The sequence below is a fragment of the Passer domesticus genome, chromosome Z, assembly GCF_036417665.1.
Source record: "Passer domesticus isolate bPasDom1 chromosome Z, bPasDom1.hap1, whole genome shotgun sequence".
NCBI classification, from domain to species: Eukaryota; Metazoa; Chordata; class Aves; order Passeriformes; family Passeridae; genus Passer; species Passer domesticus.
Window position 1 is genome coordinate 48,966,959 of NC_087512.1, and position 22,289 is coordinate 48,989,247.

General features: G+C 49.9%; 1 long non-coding RNA gene across 1 annotated transcript; it reads right to left on the reverse strand.

Annotated features, from left to right (window-relative positions):
* Positions 1–16,965: 16,965 nt before the first annotated feature.
* LOC135291162 (uncharacterized) lies at positions 16,966–21,248 on the reverse strand. The gene is made up of 2 exons (XR_010354031.1): positions 20,910–21,248; positions 16,966–17,428 (listed from the first exon to the last, which is right to left on the reverse strand). It is a non-coding gene; the product is annotated as an uncharacterized LOC135291162 (long non-coding RNA).
* Positions 21,249–22,289: the final 1,041 nt, after the last annotated feature.

The following is a 22,289-nucleotide window of genomic DNA, read 5'->3' on the forward strand; positions in this document are numbered from 1 at the left end:
CCTTTGTGCTCGGCCTGAGGTGCCACGTGCTGGTCTCTGGGCTTGTACGTAGCCGAGAAGATTCCCATGGAGGGCACTCTACAGCTTCATGAATGCACAAGAACTTTGGGACACAGTTCAGCCTCACACACTTGCAAAACCCCCAAACTAAAGTAAAACACCACAACAAACCAAAAAGCCCCACGCAAAACAAGAACCCATGGAAATGTGTTTACAAGTTATAATCAATTGTCTCGTGAAACCTCCGTTCTGTAAGCTAAACCACTGCCAACGTTCAGACAGAAGGACAAAGGGAGGTTTTAGCAGGCCTGACGAAGTTTTGGTATGGATGGAGCCTACTGTCCCCCCATGAGAGCCTGCTGGCCCTGCCTTTCTGTGTGGATGGACGGCACACCCCGGCCGTGCGGAGCAGCCTCCTGTGCACCTGCAGTGGGCTCAGCAGCAGCTCAAGCCACCCTCCCCCTGCACTGCCCAAGGGCTGCTCTGGCAGCGTCCTCAGCTCTCTCTCGGCCCCTTTCCCTCCGTGCTGCCCTGGCAGCTGAAAGCCCAGCTGGCCGAGGGGGTGCCTGAGCTGCCAGCCTCAGCTGGGTTCTGCTGCTTGAAGACTGGAGCTGCCACGCTGAAAGAAAATCTAAGTTATGTGTCTCCTGAAAAATAGGCATATTTACATTCTAGTAAATGAGACTTTTTTTCTTTTTTTTCTTTTTTTTTTTTTTTTTTGCCTAACACTGGAAAGAAAGCAAGATCTTTCTTGTGGCATAGAATGGTAGCAGAAAGAGGAGTTTAATAGACTGTATTAAGAGCTTCATTTTTCTTACTTTTTGCTGGAATTGCCTAACTCGAAACAGCCAGAATTGCTCTAATACACTGAATGTCCTCAAAGAGAGTAAGAAGGACAGGAAAGTACAGGTCAGTCAGCCTTGCCTCCATCCCCTGGAAAGGTGAAGGAGTAACTAATCCTGGAAACTGTTCCATACAAATGGAGAAGTTGATTGGGAGTAATGGTTAACCTACCTGATGCCCATGCTAGGACAGGCAGATTGATGGAAATGGGTGGAGCAATGGATGATGCCCACCGCAGCTTTACCCAAGCCTTTGAGACACTCAAAGCCTACAGCATCCTTAAACACAAACTGCCAAAATGCCCAGACAGGAAGGCTGAAAAACGGATGAGGACTGTCATCAGTGGCACAAAGCAGAGCTGGAGGCAAGTCGCGTCTGCTCTGACGCCCAGGGGCTGCTCCTGGGGCAGATACTCTTTGATGTCTTCATTCACGGCCGGCCTGGAGGAGCAGTTTACCCTCAGCAAGCCTGCAAACAAAACAGAGCCGGCAGGAGCAGGGGATAGCCCAAATGCTTGTGACATTCAGAGGGACCTCGGCAGGCTGAAGAATTGGCCTGAGGGGAATCTGATGGAGTTCATGGAAGAGAAACGAGAAGTCTTGGAGCTGAGCAGGGATAACCGCAGGCATCAAGAGCTGCAGGAGGCTGACTGCCTGGGAAGCAGCTTCTTTATCTTCCTTGCCTTGCTGGTTCGGGGCGTGCTGCAAAGCAAAGGCAGGAGGACGATGGCAGCCAGAGGCAGAGGGGGTTTGCAGCTGGCCGTGCCGTGCGGAGCCCGGCCAGCGCCGGGAGCAGCCCCGCCCGCGCTGTGCCCGCGGCCCCGGCTCCGCCGCGCTCGTCCCCGCCAAGTCCGGCCCGCGCCGGGGCAGCTGAGAGATTCAGCTTCGAGTTGTATTAGAGTGGAATCCATTCACTGAAGGTTTCTGGTGCAAAGATTGAGGAAAAAAGGAGAAAAGTTTAATTTCTGAAAGCCATTTAGAGTCCTGGAAGCCTTGTCTAGAGATCTATAAAGCTAAAGCCTCAGAAAACCTGAACCTACAACATCCCCAAATGGATTGATAAGGTATGGTGGGCACACCTCTGCTGTTTTCAGAGTCAATGAAACTGACAATGAATGTCTGGGAATTAGGAATGCCAACCCAGATTTTATCTCCATTACTCTAAGAACACCTTAATGAGGCACTTCAGGAACTGAGCACTAACATTTTCACTCTGCTCTATTTACTTTGCATTTGAATACAGGCTGGTAGGAGAAGAGATCTGACTTTAATTTCTCCCCAAGTTACCTGTTGCACTTTCAGGTTAGGAGTACATGTAAAAAGCAGCTAATCACTCCATCTATCCATGAATGTTCCACTGCTGAACTGACACACAGAAACATCCTTTTTCCTCTTTGTACCTTCCCAAGTGGTGTCTTAACTAGCAGGAGATTTGTGTAAATCACACAGAAAATCACCAAAACTTTTGAAATTAACACTCAATTCCATGATAAAAGCTTCTGAGAAAACGCTTGACAGGATCACTGAACAAACTGAAACTCGGAAGAGAAACATGCATTTTAGCACTGATCAAGGGGAAAGAAAAAGAAATGCTGTAAAATTTCCAAGTGGAAGATAAGGAGAAAGACAGGAAGCACAGGAAGAACAAGGCCCTGTCAGATGAGCTGTGGAAGGTAACTTTGTGCCCCAGCTCTGTCAGAGGACGTTCCCTGTCATTGGTGCAAGCAGCTGGAGACAGAAATACTGCTTGATTTGGGGGCCACAGTCTTGGGAAGTGCAGAAGTGGTTCAATAACGTGACATGAGGGAGTTCCCCCAGAGCAACTGGGATGCCTGAAAGAAGTGAACAGCTCACCACAGCCCGGCCCCTCGGCTGCTTTTCCTTCTGACCCTCCTGGGGAGGCTCTGACATTTCCTCTTCCCTGATGGAAGTGCAGCTGCTGCCAAGGGAAACGTGCCCCTACTGACTCAGTGTTCCCTTTGCTTCCCAATGTCCCATCTGCTGTCCCTGTCCAGGAGAGCTGCTCTGCCCAGGAGGAAGAGACCGAGGGAGAGCCTGGGAACATGGGGGGCTGCAATCCCTCCTGATCTAGTTCTGTTTGTGGATGGGTACAATTAGACTTGGATAGTTACAAGTGTAGGGATATTTACATACATTGACTGATATTTGTATAGACATCTGTCTATGTGTATTGTTCTATTGATGCATGTAAGTTGATCTGTTTACATCTGAAGTTATATTTACATACTTGTACAGTTGTGTGGCTGTGTAGTTTTATTGCTGGGGTTGTATGGATTTTTTTATTGGTCCACTGATATTTGTATATTTATAGATAGGTTTGATATGTGTATATTATATATGTCATATATGTAATGAAATATGTAATACATATCTACATCTATATATTCTTATGGATATATATGTAATTACTTCTACTTAAATATATATGGAGTTGCATAGTTCTAAAATTGTATTTATTTAGTTCTGGATCTGAAATTCTTTAGAGAGGGATATTGATGTTTCTGTATTTGTATATGGGTTGTACAATTGTAGTAATAGGTAAAAAATTTAATTGTTATACTTCAATTCATATTTGTGTACAGTGAGTTGTACAGAGTTGCAATAAAATATTTTTTTTAACTGAAGTTGGTATTTGTATATATTTACAAAGCACAATTCTCGCAAAAAAATTACATTTTAAACTTAAATTGATATTTGCATGTTTATACATTGGCAGCACAAGTGTAGCAATTTAAAACAAATTTCATTTTTAAACTTAAGGTTTTTTGCATATTTGTACATTACTAGTGCAGGTGTAACTATTTGCAAGACATGCAGTGTTTCTATTGAAAGAAGTGTAGATTTGTGCTGCCCAAAGCCATGAGCAGATGGAAATGCTGCAGGATTGGGCCATGCCCAGCACATGCCCCACCTGCACTCAGGCTGGGCACGGGCAGCGCAGGTTTGGGATGGCAGCAGAGCCACACGTTGGCTCAGCACTGGCTGCCAAGGCCTGCTGAGAAAACTCCGGGACTCCACTGAGAGAAGAACTCCAAGCAGGAGCCACCTGGAGAGGACAAATCCACCCCCCATCCCACGGGCAGCTCTTTAGGAAGAGCTCCAAGTGTCCCCCTGAAGCTCATCCCAGAGCCCAGAAGCCAACAGGGATCCTGAGCCAGCTCCGCTGCCTTTGGCAGCACTTGGGCAAATGAGCTGCAGCAAGGGGGAGGCAGCAGTGACTGTGACTGCTGCAGGCTGGGGATGAAGGAAGGGCCACGGACACAAGTGCTGAGATGCTCCAAAATCCAGAAGGAGGCTGGAGAACTGGGAAGGAACAAGTTCTGAAGGCACTGAAACAATGGAAACCCCTTGTGTGAAGTTCCCTGAAGGAACTCCCAAGGACACGGATGCTATAATGAGTAGTACCAGAAGACACAAATGCAGTAACACCAGGAGGTGGTCTGTATGACCCACAGGCAATGGCTTAGAAAAAGACCAAGTCTATATTTTATATCTTCTGTTTATTATAGTATCTATATTAAAATATATAATATGTAGTATATAGATGATGAATTACATTTATCATAAATTCATATGTGTTGTGTGATACATTTTGATATGTTTTGATAAATATTTTTATTTCATACAGTTTTGATATATTCCTCCAGCCTGGAGAGTGAAGATGTACAGCAGTCCAAAACCTTCTGCCCACACAGCAGTCAGCCCCGGCTGTGTGCATGCACACCCACCCACTGTCCTTGCTCTCCTCAGCACTTCAGGGCTGCTGTTTGCACAGAACTGGGATGAATTTAACCCGACAGAGCCACAAGTGGGCTGTCCAGCTTGTCATGAACACTCATGTGGCAAGGAACAACACAGAGCTCTTAAATCACATTATCACATGTCCTTTCATTCCTGCTGGGCACTGAGGAACTCTCAAAAGCACCAAAGACACAGAAAAGAGGTGAAAAAACTGGTATCATGCTACTGCTGGTATCCTCATGGAGGAAAATCTGTTGGGTTTCTTAAGGTTGTAGTTTTCCAAAAACTAGGAAAAAATCCTACTGCTCAGCACCAGTAGCTCAATTGTGAATGATTTTCTTGACTTGGCAAAGCTAGGATGTCAACAGTGGACTCCGTCCTTGGTTCAAATCACCTGCCCTCACCTGCAGACAAAAGCACCACCACCAGCAGAAGCTACATCACTCAATTTTCTCAAAAAGCTGGGTAACATTTTTGAGAAGAAAGAAAAACATGTCAGACTCTGTGGATTCATGACAGGACTCTGTGAAACAGTTGCAAAGCAAAGGGCAGCAGCTTCTCTCTGGGACACTCCTTGTGCTCCAGGGCAGCCGGGCTGTCCCAGCTGCCCAGGACCCGGCGCTGCGTGGGCTCTGCAGAGCTGCACAGCGGGGAGGCAGCTTCGGGCACCTCAGCCCCTGGCCAGGAGTGGCTTCTTGCTCTGGAGGGCTCCCTGGGGGCAAATGCAGACTGCTGGCCTTCTGCTCTTGGCCCTAGCCTGGCCTTGCAGGGCTAATCCTGTTCCCTGTGTCACAAAAGTTCCCAGACTGAAATTTGTGCTCCAACATGACAGCCCCAAAGTCTGTGGCGTGTCAGGAAGCTCAGGAATGAACCTGCAGGGCTTGGAAAAGCTGTGCGTCCCCCAGAGCACAAGCAGTTCTCCAACAAGACTTCAAGGCTGAGGGACAAAGCTTCCCCCTTCAGCTCTCCACAGCAGCTCTAGGGAGTCTCTCTCCATTGTGAAATCTCCTTTGTCAGTCTACAGTGACAAGAGCTGGCTGCAGGAGGCATTTGCATTGGAACTCTCCCCAGATGGGGGGAAGAAGAGGTGATTCCTGAGGAAAGAAAAAGGCAACACTGTTTGGGAAAACACCAGCATGAGTTCACTACAACTCCAGGCCAGAAATCCCTTGAATAAAGCAGCATCCATCCATGGGGCAGCACTTTAGCTTTGAAATCAATCTGACAAACCTGCTGCCCCTTCCTGCTGCTGTAGCTGACTCTAAATCACGAGAAATGTGCCAACTCTGCCAAAGACAGGCAGACATGGTGAGATAAAAAGAGCCAGTCTGCTGAAAAGGAGACCAAATGAATGTTTTCTAATGCCCCCTTCTCATCCTTTCCCCAGCCAAGCCAGAGCAATGTCCTTCCTCTCTGTCACCGATGGTGACCCAGGCACGGGATGCACAGTGGGGACAGAGCTCGCAACTGCTCCCAGTGCCTTCGCCACGGGCTTCCATTGCCCTGAAATGCCGTGCCGGGCGCTGCCCTTCCGTGCCGTGCCGTGCCGTGCGGAGCCCGGCCAGCGCCGGGAGCCGCCCCGCCCGCGCTGTGCCCGCGGCCCCGGCTCTGCCGCGCTCGTCCCCGCCAAGTCCGGCCCGCGCCGGGGCCGCGCTGGGCGCGAGCGCAGCGCCCCCCTCCGGCCGCGCGCCGCCGGCGCAGCCGCGGCCGTTGCGCCGCGGGCGTTGCGGCCACAGGCGGCGATCGGAGCCATGGCGGAGCTGCCGCTGCCCGCCGGGCTCAGCGCCAGCGCCTTCCCCGCCAAGCTGTGGCGCCTGGTGAACAGCCCCCGCGTCCGCTCCGTGCGCTGGGACAGCCGCGCCCAGGGGCTGCTCGTCCACCGCTCCCTCTTCGAGCAGGAGCTGCTCGGCCCGGGCCCCGCCCCCGGGGGCGGTGGCGCTGGGGCGGGGCCGGTGCCGCGCCCCTTCAGGGCCACGCAGTTCAGCAGCTTCGTCCGGCAGCTCTACCGCTACGGCTTCCGCAGGGTGCCGGGCTGGCTCGGCGCGGCTGCGCCGGGCGATGCCGGGGGCTGGCTGCACTTCAGCAGCCCCTGCTTCCGCCGCGACCGCCCCGACCTTCTGCTCCGCCTCCGGCGCCGGAGCGCGGCCGACAGGCGGCGGCCGGCGGCGGGCCGGGAGGGCCGCAGGCGCCCGCCCTGCGGCTCCCGGCAGCTCCCCGGGGCGCGGCCGCCGCCGGACGGGCGGCACGGGCGCGGCCGCTTCCAGCCGCTGCCCCGGGAGCGGCCGCCGCTGCCGCCCAGGCGCCCGCCCAGCGGCTTCCTGCTGCTGCAGCGGGAGCGGACGCTGCCGGACGGGCGGGAGCTGCGCAGCCCCCGGCCCGGCCGCCTCCAGCAGCGCCCCGGGGAGCGGCCGCTGCTCGCCCGGCGCCCGCCCTGCAGCTTCCACCTGCTGCACCGCGACCGGCCGGTGCCGGCCCGGCGGGAGGGGCCGAGCCGCTTCCAGGAGCTGTACGGGGAGCGGCCGCCGCCCGCCCAGCGGGAGGTGCTGGGGATCCCGCCCTGCGAACTGTTCGGGCTCCACGGGGAGCCGCTGCTGCCGCTCGGGCGGGAGGGACCCCCCAGCCGCTTGCAGGAGCTGTACGGGGGGCAGCTGCCTCCTCTCGACCGGGAGGTGCTCCGGCTCCAGCCCTGCAGCTTCCAGCAGCTGCACAGGGAGCAGCAGCCCCAGCCCCCGGCTTTTGACCCACGAGGTAGGAAAAGAGTTGTAGCCTTGTTTTTCCCAAACGTACTTAAAAGTGACCGTTTGAAGTATTTTTCCACAAGGCTCTGTCATTCTCAGCCAGCAATTGTCAAGCCTATTAGGAAGGGGAACCTAGAAGGCCAAAAAATTCTCTGCCTTTTTTTTCCTGCTTGCTGCCTGTGATGTTTGATCGAAGGCAGCAATAGAGCTCTGTATCCCAGAGCCACATTATGGAGCCTGACCAATGGGTTTGGATTCTTGCAGCCACCCCAGGCACTTCAGCATCCAGTGCTCCACCTGGCACTGCTGGTGCAGCATTAACAGCCTCCAGCTCAGCCCGTAACACACCTGAGGAAGAGCAGTCACCAGCAGTGGATCTTGCCTTTGCTGTGGAGCAAATGATCCGGGAGATCAGGAGATCCCTATCTGAAAGGTCTCCCTCTGCCCAGGTAACTCCATTGGAGGGGAAAGGAAGAGGCTGGGCTTACATGGAGAAGAAGAGAAACTTGCATCCCTGATGTGATTCCAAGAAAATACCAAATGATCTTGAGCTTTCTTTCTTTCCATTGTTCTTTCAAGGGCAATATTAATGCTGTGCCTGAGTCTTCAGGAGGTGAGCCTGTGGACAGAGCTGCAGCAGAGGAAGCCTCATCTGGCACGGAGAGCTGCAGGAACAGTTCCCCAGAGCCCGAGGAGCCTGGTAAGGACAGAGCCCCCCTTGGTTTAGAGAGGTGTGAGATGGCTGCTCGGAGCCTGCCTCTGGCAGCAAGGGAGATGAGCAGAGTTGAGCTCCTGTCTGCAGGGCTGGTGCTTCCTGGTGCCTTTAGTTCAAATCCTGCACGGGCACAACCTCCCCGAGCCCTGCCCTCCACGCTTCTCCAGAGGCTCTGACACTGAGTCCTCTGCTGTGGCAAGGGAGCAGGGAATAAAGCTGACCTTGTGGGAGTTGTGTCACCAAGCTGGATGTCCCAGTTTGGTTCATAACTCAGCCCCACCAGCCTTCAGCTTCAGCCATTTCAGTGGGGACTGAGGTCTCTCTGTCACTGAGACTGTGTTTCAAGCTCAAGACTTTGCTGAGACTTTATCAGGATACTTAAACACTTTACAGAGTTCAGTTTTGAACCCTTGGAAGGATCCCTGTTCTTTAAAGAGCAGGCTTCAAATTGCCAAGTGAGAGTTTGCCTTTCAGGCCATCTTTGACAGTCCCTTGTAGAAGGACAATTGGTGCTCAAGGAACATTTGCACAAGGGCCAATATTGACTCAGTGTTCCCTTTGCTTTCCAGCTCCCATGTGACCGACCTCTCCAGGAGGGCTGGCCTGTGTGGCAGGAAGAGACAGAGGGAGAGCCTGGAACATCGGGCAAGTTGAATTCCTCTGTCTCTAGTTATATTTATAGATGTATATAGTTATCTTTGTTTATCTAGGTAGTCGTATTTATAGATTTATGTGATTATATTTATCTATATAGATAGAGATCTGTACAGTTAATTTATTTTTGGTTTTACTGGTATATCGTTATAGCTTTAGATATGTTGTTGTAGTTATAGATGTGCACAGTTGCACTTATACCTGTGTATAGTTACATTTACATACATACATTTGTAAATGCCTATTTATATTTGTATATGGGGGTTTAGCTACGTAGATTGATATTTATATACACCTTTTTTTAACCTCTTGCCCTGTTCTGCTTCCTCGCTCACCTCTTGCTTTCCCCCTGTGCCCCCTGTGTCCCCTCTCCCTGGGCTGGGTCCGAGCTGGCGGCCGGGCCGGGCGCAGCAGCAGTTCCAGCCCCGGGTGTCCCTGGAGCGGTGGGAGCTGCCGGTGGCCCCAGGCACTGTCCCCTGAGGAGCTGCTGAAGGACGGTGAGACTGAGGGGGCTGAGGGGGCGGTGGCGCTGAAGGGACGGTGACCCTGAGCTGCTGTTGGGGCTGAGGGCTGTGGGGCAGCCCAGGGCCATGGTGGCACTGAGGTGACAGGCAAGTGGCACAGGCTGAGGGGGTGGCGGGTCTAAGGGGACAGGATGGGTCAGAAGGGACTGAGAGGGGTGAGAGGACTGTGAGGGGCTGGAGAAGCTGAAGGGGGCTGGGGGTTTGGCGAGAGCATGGCGGGGCTGAGGGGATGGAGGGGCCAGCAGGGAGCACAGAGGGCTCCGGGACTGCAGCTCTGCCAGGCCTTGGAACCAATTCCAGAGCCTCCACTTTTGCCACAGCTGCAACGACCACAAGGACAGCTGGAGACTGCCAGGAGCCAGCAGGGAGAAGCCGAGGGCCAGCAGCAGGAGCAGTGAGCGGGGCCCTGCTGCTGCCAGCCTGGAGAGAGCCCGGGTGAGGCCCCAGGGCCGGGGAGGCAGGGTGGGGCTGAGGCTGGCGTGGGCTGTGGCCGTGGGCCCTGCCCGTGCTGGGGCTGCTCAGTGCAGCTGCCCCGGCTGGCACAGGGGCTGTCCTTGGGCAAGGCAGCTGTGCCGGCAGGGCCCGGGATCTGTGCCGGCTCTGCCGGGCTGCCGGGGCTGCGGGACGGTCCCGCCGCGGCTGCGCTCACCACAGCCCGGCCCGCTCGGCTGCTTTCTCTTCCTGACCCTCCTGGGGAGGCTCTGACATTTCCTCTTCCCTGATGGAAGTGCAGCTGCTGCCAAGGGAAATGTCCCCATACTGACTCAGTGTTTCCTTTCCTTCCCAGATGTGCCATCTGCTGTCCCTGGCCAGGAGATCTTCCAAACTTCATCTGCAGGCTCAGAAGAACCGGTGTCCTTTGGCCACCCTCAGTTCCCTCTGAAGATGGGATCACCTGCAGAGCAGAGGGGACCAGCTGCAGCTCCAGGCCCAGCTCTTGCCAGTCACAGCTGAGCCTGTGGCAAGCTCCAGGAGCTGCTGCCATCTCCCTCCCTGTTGGTAGCTCACTCCCTCCAGTCCCCAGGCCCTGCCCATCCACCTTTTTCCCTCCCAGCTCACCCCTTCGCTTTGCCTTCCCTTATTAAACAGTTTGGCTTTTTCATTTGACTCGTGGATCTGTCCATGGAGCTGAAGCAGCACAAATTCTGAGCCTGGGGACACGCAGGGCCCTACTGCCATTCTCTTCTACGCCGTCATCTGTGCACGGGCAGGAAGGAACAAGGGTAGCTCAGGCTACAAAGGTCCCTGTCCTGCTGCTCCAGTTGCACAGCACTGTGGAGTTAAAGGTGGTGTTGAGCACGCTGAGGGGAACAAGGACCCTGGGTTTTAGAAAAGCCAGCTTGAGTATGCTCTTCCATGGCAAGCATCCACCAAGGGCAGAGGAGCTTGCGATGCTGGAAGTTCTCACCAAGAGCTTCCTGAAAGTACAGCAATGCTCCATGCATACACAGGGACAGGAAGAGGGCAGAACCAGAGACCATGGTGGCCTAACAGTGAGCTCTGGGTGTGACTCAAAGCAAATGAAGCAGCAGCAGAGGCGCGAGCGTCCCAGTGGCCGCAGCGCTGTCAGGCAGTGCCTGCAGGCTGGGTGCGCTTCTGGCAGCTCTGCTCTCCCCACAAGTGAGGAATTGCAGCCCCTGCCTCAGGCCCAGTCAGAAAGCCAACCAAGTGAGACCAGAGGCAGGGGACCTTCCCAGCTCTCTTGGGCATGGCTGCAAAACAGCCACTGCGTCTTCCTGTGCCCGTGTTTGGGGTGTGCTGAGCCCAGAGCCGGCCAGCTTGTGCTCTGCTGTGCCAGGAGCGCTCTGGGCGGGCAGAAGTGCTGTGTGCACAGCGGAGCGTCCTGCAAGGGGCTGACCAGAGCCTCCTGCGGGAACAGGGCTCCGCTCCCTGGCTGGGAACAGCCTGCTTTTGCTGCCCTGAGCGCAGGCAGGAGTTCAGGCACGTGCAGAGGCAGCGGGCAGCTCGTGTTTGTAGGGGCCCGGGGCTGCGCGCCCAAAGCGACGCGTGGGCGTGGGGAAGGAAGTGACACAGAGCTGGGGGAGGGAAGATGAGCTCGAGCTGGAGTGCCTGTGCTGCAAGGAGCAGAAGGAATTCAGCCTTGCCAGGGTTTCTGACATTTGTGTTGGTGTTCCCTGGGAAATGCTGACATTTGGGGAAGTGCCTTTGGAGGAGAGGAGCTTGATTCTCAAGGCAACTGCTTCCCCAGGAGCCCCCAGTGAGGTAGGTGCAATTACAATCTGCACCCCAGCTCATGCTCAGTATTTACTACAATCTTAAATAACAATAAAGTCAAACACAACAGATGACTGATGTTCCTACCTTCTGCTTCCCAAACACAGCCAAGGGTGGCAGCAGCTACAGCTCCATTCTCCTGAGCTCACAGCGCAGCGCAGCTGCTCCAGCCACACCAGCACGGGACTGGCCGCAGGTTGTACAGCCCGTGCCTGAGCCAGGATCAAAGCGCGTTTCCTCTCAGGTAATGGGAGCCCCGCGCTCTTCCACAGGAGAATGAATGTCAAGAATGCCAGAGCAAATTGAAGTCTCTTGAGCCTGGTGAAGGTGAAATCTGCTTCTGTCCTTGTATAGAGCTATGGGTTTGTTTACATGGCTTCTCCTTCCCTTTTCTGCCTGGCTTTCTCACCTGCAGTTTTCCAAAGAAAAGTGAAGCCATAGGTGGAATAAATAGACTCCACAACCTGATGTAGTTATGAAGTGGGTCTGTATTGTCAGCACCGGGCACAAGTGAGATAGCTCTCCTGAAAACTTGTGCCCTGAGCCCTGGTTTGAGCCCCATCTTTTATTCACAAAGGTGCTCCATATACATGACATTCAACCCCTGGCCCTGCCTGTCCTCGCCTGGCATGATAATTAGATCCATGCCCTTCTGAGCATGCCTTGTTCATGGTGGGGGTGACATAGGAGTCTTTGGTGGTCTCTGAGGCTGAAGATTGTGGTCATCCGTATGGCTGAACTTTTCAACTTTTCTCCTTTGTGCGTGTGCTTTGGTCCCTTGGTGCTTATCTGAGTACGTCTCTCAGTCTTGATGAGCTTGGAGAGAGAGAGGAGCCCTTTATCTGGGTTTCTGCATCCTTGGTCTTCTCCCAGTATTGTTCTTTATGCAAGAAGCTTCTAAAATTGGCGTTTTTCTATTCTATAGAAAACCTCTATAGACAGAGGTTTCTTAAGTAAATGGTTAAAATTCAACACATAATTCTGCAAGCTAAAATTTAAATGCTTAATTCATATTGCTAACTCAAGGGAGTTCCAAAAATCTCTCTTTCAAAAGCAACAAACCTTTGAAAGGTTAAACCTCAACATAACTGTGATCCTCAATCAATACCTCCATCTTCCACTTGCTTAAACTCTCTTTGTCCTGGGCACTCTGTATGGCCTTTTTCCTGGAAGCTCTCTGGCTGTCTTGAATGCTTATGGAGTAAAACGTAATCCCTGATCTATTTTCAACTCTCTGCACAGACAGAGACTGCTGGAAGGGAGGGTAGGACTGGTATTGGGGACCTGGCAGCTTGTCCAGGAAACAAAATGATTGAAATTATGGCAATGTGGACAAGGCATGCAAGTCCAGGTGGTAAGCTCAAACATGCAAGTACTTGCAGTTTCCCCTCAGTACTTGACAGTTTAGGGGTATGGTCTCTTCTTATTTCTGTCTCTTAATCCTCAATCCTTGCCACACTCCTTCAACATCTTTTGCATTGTGATCTTCCATGTTTTCTCCCTCCCTTCTTCTTTCTGTGACTTTCTGTACATGACAGACAATCTGTCATACACTGTCAGCTTGCTCAGTCACCCGAGCAGTGATAATGATGGTGTAGAAATTGTAGTGGCACAGTAGGCAAACGCGTCATGCTTCTGTGTGCCCTCTGCAGGCAAAGCTGCTTCCCAAAGCTTCAGTCAAACTTGGAACAAAGGCTTGTCACCACTGCTTTGTTGTGGTTTATGCATTGATGGAGCAACACTTCTGTCTCAGGCCGCTTAAGCCACTGCAAAGCTGGAATTGTTGCTTTAGCAGCAGATGTGATGGCAGGGTTCTTACTGCTCCATAGTAAGAACTCTGCAGTTCTTCTAGAAGAGGTTTGTGATCTTTGTGCAATAAGAGCGATGCCTTAAACTGCTGCAGTGCAAGTCATGCACTCATGAGATGTGTTTTCAGACACAGGTATTTCTAGATATGCCTAGTGAGTGGCCTCCTGGGGAGCAGGGACAAACGAGGAAGGAAAGTGGGCTGATAAAACATGCTTCTGCTTCAAAAAAAAGCCATGACTTCCCTTCACAGAGAAGGATATAAAATTTTTCTTGATTGGCCTGAAGGGAATAAACAAGTCTCTCTATGTCCTGATCTTTTACTAGTCTGAAATTGTTCAGAAAGGTTGTAATTTTTTTTTTTTTTTTTTTGGGTTGGGGGTTGGGGTCTGCATTTCAAGCCTGTTCTCCCAGCAGTCAGGGCCCTGCACAGCTGCTGTGGGTGGGGCAGGTGCTCAGGTAATTACCAACAGGTGCTTGGTAATTACTAACAGCCAGGTGAGAAGTTGGCTTGTGCCTGGTTGAGGGCTTGAGGACTGTGGTGAGAGAAGGGCCAGGGAGTGGAGTGGAAAATACTATTTACACAAGCAGGTATAGGTGGATGTCTGGGGTGTAGGTGGGATTTAACTGGTTTTGGTACTGCATTTATGAAGAATTGAACATTTAACTCTGAGATAGGACTATTTAGTTGCTACTCTAAATGCTGGGTTTACTGACATGGAATGTAGTTTCTTTGTATTTTGCTCTGAGAGTGTCTCAACAACATTGACATCCAATTACAGTCGTCATAAACACAAGTTAATATCTTACTTTTTGTTGCAAACAGAAGCTGAAAGGCCCAATGGATCTTGCATTCAGTAATGTACACATTTCTAAAAGAAGTGGCTCTCTCCTGTTCCTGTGGCTGGCTGGTCTCTTCAGGCTAGAAAAACATTTCTGGGAGCATTTTCTTGCTGCTCCAATATCTCTATGCCCTTGGAACCTGATGCAAATACTGCATGTTTCTAAAATTATCTCTAGGCCCTTCCATTTTCTACTTTGCACCTGTCACCTAGGGGAGAAACCAGTCTGATAAGGTTTTATTTTTTGTAGGCCTCTCCAATTGCAGCCCATTGTATTTAGCTGCAAAATCCTAAATCATGCTATCAGGATACCTGAAATGGACACTGGTAGAGAGTAAAAAAACAATGCCTGATACAGATGCTATCAACTATTTTTAGTTCCTGACAGTCCAGTATTGCCCTTACCCAAGGACTGTTCTTGTTTTTTTCTCTTTTTCTCAGTTCTCAGTTCTGTGATGGCTGAGAAACAAAAATCCCAAGTAAGGGTATCCAGAGTAGATGGACATGATGAGAATTCGGGGCAAATTTGAGCATACACTTGCCCTCCTCCATGGAAGATTGTAGTGGTGTGATTGCAATCATTTCTGCTGGTCAGTGTTTTTAGTGTTAACACAGCTCCCCAGGGAGCCAGCCAGATTTTATGACTCTCTTTGGAACTGAAGGAAAAAGAGAAGAAAATGTGTCTGTGGTGTTTTCCTGCAGCAGTTCCACATGCTATTTGTGGCATGTAACAATTAGCTTCCACACCTAGGAACTGCTTGTGCTGCAGTCTTAAGTGTGCTAGCTGTGAGAGCTGCTTCTGGAGAAAGGTGATTTCTATTACTGCTGTGTAAATTCTTCCTCCAGAATGAGAACAACCCAACAACTTCCTAGTTGCTTCCAGATGGTTGCATAAGGGTTTGTATTTGTACCCCTGTTGTTGGATGTTTGAATTCTGTAGTCAAGCTACCCAAAAGGTCCAAGAGCTGTATCCAAGCAAGGGTGTGTTTGGATGGTGGTCTGGGACAGGGAGTATTCTCCTCTGTAGTTAAAACTGGCCAAGTTTAAGCTTTTTAATTGACAGGCATTTTTAACTGGAAAAATAACAGTTTTTGAAAGAGAGAGTTTTGAAATCCCCATAGTACATAATGTAAACCTAGAGCATATTTTACAAGCTCACTTTGGGAACTGCTTGCAATTCAATGTTGCCTCCTGAGGTCTCTCAAGTTGTGGGTGTCTTAAAGAAGAAGAGAAATAGGAATTTACGAGAGTGGAAACAGAACTCCAGAACTTTTCACTACACCCGTCCTGTACCGAAGTGGCTGTTGTGAAAAATACAGCCAGCCCCATAAAACTTAGCAGTGTGAAGAGACTGCTGCACAGCATCAGCTGAACTTCAGTGTGTCTGAGCCAGTACTGCTGGCACAAATGCCGCCAGCATTATCTCTGCACCCTGGGACACTTCCCAGTTCCTGTGCCTTGACACTGCTTTCCCATGGGGCTGGGGAAGGAGTTTGGCTCTATGAACTGGCTGGTGCTGTGAAACAGGTCCATTTTTGCAGATGAGGTGATGGTGTGCACGTGTCCACATGTCTCCCTGCCTTAGTGCCCTTTGTGAGCTTCTTACTTGAGCTGGGATTTGTGGAGTGGTTAAAGCTTGCTGCCTTTTATTTCTTTGCTCCTATTCAGAGAAATGAGTTGTTGAAGTCCCTGAAATGTTCTGTTTTCATCCTTATGCAAGACAGTGAGGAATGCGTTCTTTTCATCCCTTAGGTAATTCTTTGCTTTATTATTGCATGCAGTGAGATAGGATTAGTGTGGGTTACAAGCAGTAAGAGAATATGGAATCAGACAACAATAAGCACAAGTGCAAAAGGTAAAAATAGTCTCAGGAATTAACCTAGTAGTTTGAGATTTCTATGAATATATAAAACACTTGCAACAATGCTTAAATCTCTTTTTCTTTCTGATAAAAAATGTATTTTCAAGTATTTTGCATACGGGATTCCCCTGGGATGTAAGAACTCGAAGCATTTCAAGTCTGCAGCTTCAGGAATGAAATAAACTTTTGACTCAAGTTGTCAACCTGAATAAACTCTGAACTACCCCACAGCAATTGCAAGTTATAGCTAATAATGATGGAATAAAACCACAATTGCTCTTTTTCCTCTTAGCATTTTCTCCCTGGTCCTATAAAGACTGGGTTTGTGCCTTGTTCCTTAGTTTGGTTTCCAAACCATTCCATGTCCTCAATAGATCTGGAGAACTGCCTCATGCGTAGGTCTGAAGAATCAGTTTTGAATCTAGGAAATTAAAGGAAGAATTGCACTTCATAAGCTTGGGCTTCTGGATTGAAAGCTTTAGATCATTCAAGTAGACATTGCTGAGTGTTCAACCTGGTCTGGCAGGCTCCTCTCTCTGAAAGGTGGGCAACTGAAACCTCTGTGTTTGCACAGAAAGGCAAGTTATAGGATAGCTGGGAATTGGCTCTGGCCAGCTGGTGTCCCAGGTGTCATCTTTAATAGTTGTTTTCTTATGTTATTAGTAACCAGGCCATTAGGCCAAGCACCTGTATTGTTTGGGTTTTTGGTTGTTTTTTTTTTTTTTTTTTTTTTTTTATAATTTTTAAAAATTATTTGAGGGTTGGTCTGTTTGGTTTTGCTTCTGTTTGCTTGTTTTAGTTTTGGCTAGCTGCGTTGGCAGGTGGCTGTGAGTGCACTGTAGTACCCCCAGCGGCTGCCCAGCTCTGCTCTATTATGTTTCTTTTTCTTAGCCAGGTCTCATAAGCCCTCAAAAGAAATATAATACAGCCAAGGACAGCTTATGTATTACTTTGGGGGCATAAAATTAGCAGGATGACTTCTGCAGCAGTGTTAGAAACAAAAAGGTTTAATAAAAGGCATAATAACAAAGAGAAAAACTCGAGCCAGGTGCAGAGGTCTGCTCCTGGTAAAAACACCTCACAAAAGCACTTAGCTCTTTTCTCTTCTTTTTCTCCCTGATGGATCAAGCAGGACTTTTTGGCTTCTATCCAATTAGATGTCCTCAAGTATTTGGTGAAGTCCCTGAGGTCCCATGAGGTGGCTTTTCACCTAATCCTTGAGAGAAACTTTTGGCCTTCTTTCCTTTTTTCGGGGACAAAGGCTAGTTTTGCCACTCTGCCATTAGGGTGCACACTCCTACAGACATGGCTCTGTTTTCTTTCTTGCTCTCTTACCTCTGTGGCACTCAAAGCCATACTTGCTATTGTAGTCATTAGCTACAAGGTCCTGCTAGGATGGTTGACTAATTCAGGAACAAACAGCCATGCTGCCATACCAGGGACACTGCTCTGGAAATGGGCAGAAAGAGAAACCATTCAATGTTTTTCACTTTAGAAATGTTCCATTGCAGCTTTATCTGCAGCAGAGTTACATTTACTGTACTGTCCAATACAATTCCATGTGTCCAGAGCTAACTTTAATCACATAATTTAGGAGTGTCCAGCTGTAAATCTCACAGCCATGGGATCAAAAGTCCTTTCCACTTCTGGTTAAGTGGCTCTCCTTTCTGGGTCTGGATGTACACCCAGTCTCCTGAGTAGTGAGGACATTCTTGAACATTCAGGCTTATTAGTGAGACCAAAACAACAAACTTGCATGATGATAAAAGCATTTTCTCCTAAGGGTTACAGATGCTCTAGCAGCAGCATTTCGGCCTCCAGCCTCTGGTGGCAGACAAGGCTCAATAGCCAGGGCTGCCAGAAGGAGGCAGGGCAGGAGCAGTTTGCAAAGCTTCCTTAAGAATCCGGGGAAACCGAATCCCCATTTAATCCCCATTTTCTTTCCAGAGAGCCTCTTGGGATATTTCAATCCACCACCTTCTATCAACAACCATAACTTTTTGGAGGTGGTGCCAAGATTTTGTTTTCTCAGTTTTGATCCTTAAATGTTGAAATAACTTACAACAACACAGACGAAGGTCAACGGGCTTCAGCTCTTTCTCATGCATTGCTTGGGGTTCTCTCCCCTGCAAGGGGTCCAAACTTGTCACATCACAGGTTGTTCCCCGGGCAAAAGACTAGGAATTTTCACCATGTGCTTCCTTCTCCAAAAGTTCTATTTCATTCCCCCAAATCCAAATTCGCAAAACATTCTCCATTTCCCTTTCATTGCAATCATTGCTTATTTTCCCGTGTCGTTCAACCACTTCTGTTGCAGAATGAGGTATCACTGCCAGACACTGCATCCTGATAAGGGAATTCCTTCTTTATCAGTGAGCAGGGCTTGGGATGAGGAGGGAAGAAGATTGGCTTTGCAGAGCCGAACCTCTCCTCCAGGGAGCAGAGGAAGGTGACATCATCTTCGGGGCATCCTACCTCTGTATTTTATAGGGGCTGGCGGAGTTTAGAGTGAGGGGCGGGGTTGGACTTTGAGGCATTAAAGCCCTCCCAAGGGCTGCAGGGCTGACCTTGCAGTCAGGGAGGCCCTGCTGTTCCTGGAGTCTGGAAAACACTGCTTCCAGACCTTCCCCAGCACTGTTAAATTGCAACTCTAAACCTCTCTGGCTTTGGAGGAACATGTTTAACTGATTTCTCATGGTGTGGGGGCTGGCTTCATCCTGCCATTCAATTCCTGCTCTGGCCTCAGGCTGGCTATTGTTTCAGGCTCTGAGGCACTTTGCAGCTGATGGGCACCATACAGCTCTGAGTCAAACCTCCATGCATATGGATACCACGCATGGTCCTTTACTGGGAGTTTTTAATTTTCTTCTACCAAATTTCATGTTTCTCCACAAGTAACTGTGGATGGTGCTAGTTCCTCTCCATCCCCATCTCTCTTTAGGGCTGGACAAGCTTTCTATATAAGCTTTTAGCAAGTGCGGCAGTGGAGAGCAGTTCAGATCAGTTTCTGCGTGGGATTCTATTACTTTTCTGCCAGAAAAGAGCAGCTTTGACTGAAAATTTATTTCTCCTTTGTTATGTCATGAACAGTTAATGCTGTATAAAAGGCCCAAGTCACCTCAAGAGTACCTGGCTTGCTGTGCCAATTAAAATGCAAGCATCCAAAAATGTTGCTCTGTGAGATACTTTAAAAGGACTTCAACTTGTTCATGTACTCTAAGTTAGAAAAGCAGGAGAAATACCGACGAGATGTTCTCAAGAGTTCGGAATAACATAAAACCCCTTGACTGGCAACGTTTGAAAATCAGAGAACTTTAAAGGCAAAAATAATTTAGAGCAGGATTCAATCAACATAAAACATTCCATGAAGGATTAACTTAGCCCATTCAATTTATAATCTCTGCAAGTTAATTTACATTTAGATTATTAAACCTGTTAGATTTTAAATTATTCAAAACTCTGAGAGGAGGGAAAAGGGAGAAGAAAGAGAAAGAGAGAATGACAGAAAAGAACCAACATAGCTATCACTCCAGGTTCCAGTGGTGTTCAGCTGATAGAAATTCCAAGAGGAGGTAGGGTCAAGACATGTGGTGGCCACATATCCCAAGGTAAATAGCCTTTGGCTCTCCTGGGGCCTTCCCCCACATGGGGCTCCCACTCACTTGGCCATTTAGGAGCTGGGTTAGGGGCTCCAGACACAGGTGTGGAGCATTGCCTCTGGTGTACCAGGGATCAGCGGCCACTGCTGGGCTGGGATACAGGCCTGGGGGTGTGGGGCGTGCCAAGTGGGGCATCGCCTCACCAGAGCAAGGCTTGATCTGCCCCTTTCCCTACATACAAGCCCCTGAAAAGTGTTGAGCCAGCACTCTCTTCTAGTCCCTCACAGCAAGGTGTCCAGGTTCCTGTGCTTCTTGGCTGTCAAGACTCCACAGATTTGCAACTGGATCTTAAGAAACTTGGACATCTATTCCTTCCAAAAGCGGCTGCATGAGGCTTGTTTATACTTTCTAAGGCATTCCCTCCATTCTATGTCCTCTTCTTGAGGTGGTCCTTGTAAAGCCTCTCCTCTCTCCCCTTCTCCATGACAATGGAAAGGGACAATGGAGAAAACAATCGATGAGAGGTTAAAACTATTAGAGTTACAGTGTAGTGAGGAAATAAAAAGCAGTGCACAACAATAAGAAGAAAATTGTGCAAAAGGGGTACTGGCTTATGCAACAAAGGTGAAGTGTCACATGGGGCTGCTGAAACAAAGACAGGATGGCGAGGGCTTACAGAATGGTTCTGATGGTAGATGGGGGCTGCTGGTGCTGCCTGGAGCAGCTGTGCACCTGCAGTGGCAGTTTCCCGCTCCCTCTCTGCAGCAGGGATGGTGGCAGTGGTGATGGTGATGGGTGTCTCTCTGTCCCTGCAGAGCTCTGTTTGGCACTGCCGCTGCCATCAGTCTGCCACGCTGGGCATGTGTGTGGGAATGGGATCTGCCACTTCGCTGCCTCTTCCTACCACCCTGCTGGGCTCCACTTGGCTTGGCTGGACTCACTTGGGATCAGTGTCACCACTGTGGCTTGCCTTGTTCTGCTGGAGCAGAAAAACAGTCCCACATGCCACCCTGGCCCTGATGGTTTCAGCTGTGTGTCAGAGCTGTCATTTCCATGCCACCCATCTCAGCCCCATCTCCTAACAAATACTGTGGAAGGACAAAAATGGGGGAAAAAATGGGGTGGTGCTTTGGTCCCAAGGCCTCCCTGCTAGAGTGAGTCAGACAGAACAATCCTCCTTGCATTTTCTGTCATGGCATTTCCCTGCTGAAATCACACCCATGGCTATGATGTAAAATGTTTTGAATATATAGTATTCAATAATATAATATACATACATACATATATATATATATTTATGTATAGAAAGATCCATGACCATGTCTCTGTACCTAGGAGAAACCTCTAAATGTAATTAAAGCAGTGCTTCTTCTCCTTGTTTTCTGATTTCTAGAACAAAGGAATAAGCCTTCTGGCTTTTGCTCATCAGCAATAGCGGCCAAAGACCACTAATGTGGTTCCTCACATCCTGGTCCCTTCTCAGTGCTCAGCTTCTCAGTGTGGGCTCCAGGGGCTCAGTGTGTTTCTACTCTTAGATGCCCTGAGCAACAGGTGATGGACTAGGAGGGCTTTGTGTGTTGCTTTGTAACAGAGGAGAACTTTGCAGGCTTTTTTTGGCATTAGGTGTAGAGAAGGTCTGGTTCTGTGCATGAATTCACAATCCAGCCTAGGGCGGCCGCTATTGTGATGTCAGCGGCCGCATCCCGGCGTTGTCAAGGCAAAGTTGCTGTGCCGAGGCCCGGAAGGGCTCAGTGTGCAGAGCACCTCTGTGGCACGCTCACTGCGGGCGGAACCTGCTGATCGACGAGGTCTCTGCCAGCAGGACTCTCAGTATTTTTGCTTTTCCCCACAGGCGTTGTCTGCTGCAGACTTGAGCAGCGCTGCTCAAGCCATGGAGGGAGTGTGTGCTGCAGTTTGCACAGCTTTTTCCGTGGCTTATTCTGGGTACTTTCTCACCCACCTGGCACGTAAGTAGATATTGCAGCATATGGAAACCAAAGTGCCACCAGGAGGCCTTTGGTTGGGTAAAGCCACTGTCAACAGCTCCAGCCAAGAAGGGGGTGTCTCTAGCCAGCGGGGAGTGGGCAGCATTTGTAATGTGGCCTGCAGGGGTTCCGCTTCTCCCGTGGCACAGCCTGTGGCAATGGAGTCTGGAGTCCCCTCAGTTTGCTGGCTCAAGGAAGACAACTTCCAAGATAGGAAGAGTGGGAGAGCTTGTCAGGAGTCCTTGTAAAAGCTGTGCACTGCTCTCCAGGACTGAGGGGAAGTCCCTCAGTTCAAGCCTTCCTATATGCATTCCCTCATCCCAGCATGTGCCTGTGGAACTTGACACTTCCTGCACATTAAAAGAGCCATTTGTTCTGTAAAGAAATTACAGAATCAGCTCGGAAAAGGCCTCTGAGATAGACATTTCAGAGGAGTTCTTGTATGCTCCTGAACACAGGAGCTGTTCCCTTGCTGTGTCACGATAGAACTGCCACCATGGCTAAAGGGCACTTGGGTGAAGCTTTTCTGGGGAAAGGTTTTCAGTGAGCTCATGGCAATTGCTACATGCAATCTCTTGAGAAAACTGAAGCACAGGAAAAGGAGGAGCTGTAGCTCCTGCTGGGTGGGGTGGGGCAGAAGCAATGGGACTTTCTCAGTCCCAGGTTTCTATGGGTTGAGTGGCCAAAGAGGACAAAAGGTAGACATCAGGCAGTATTTTGTGCTTT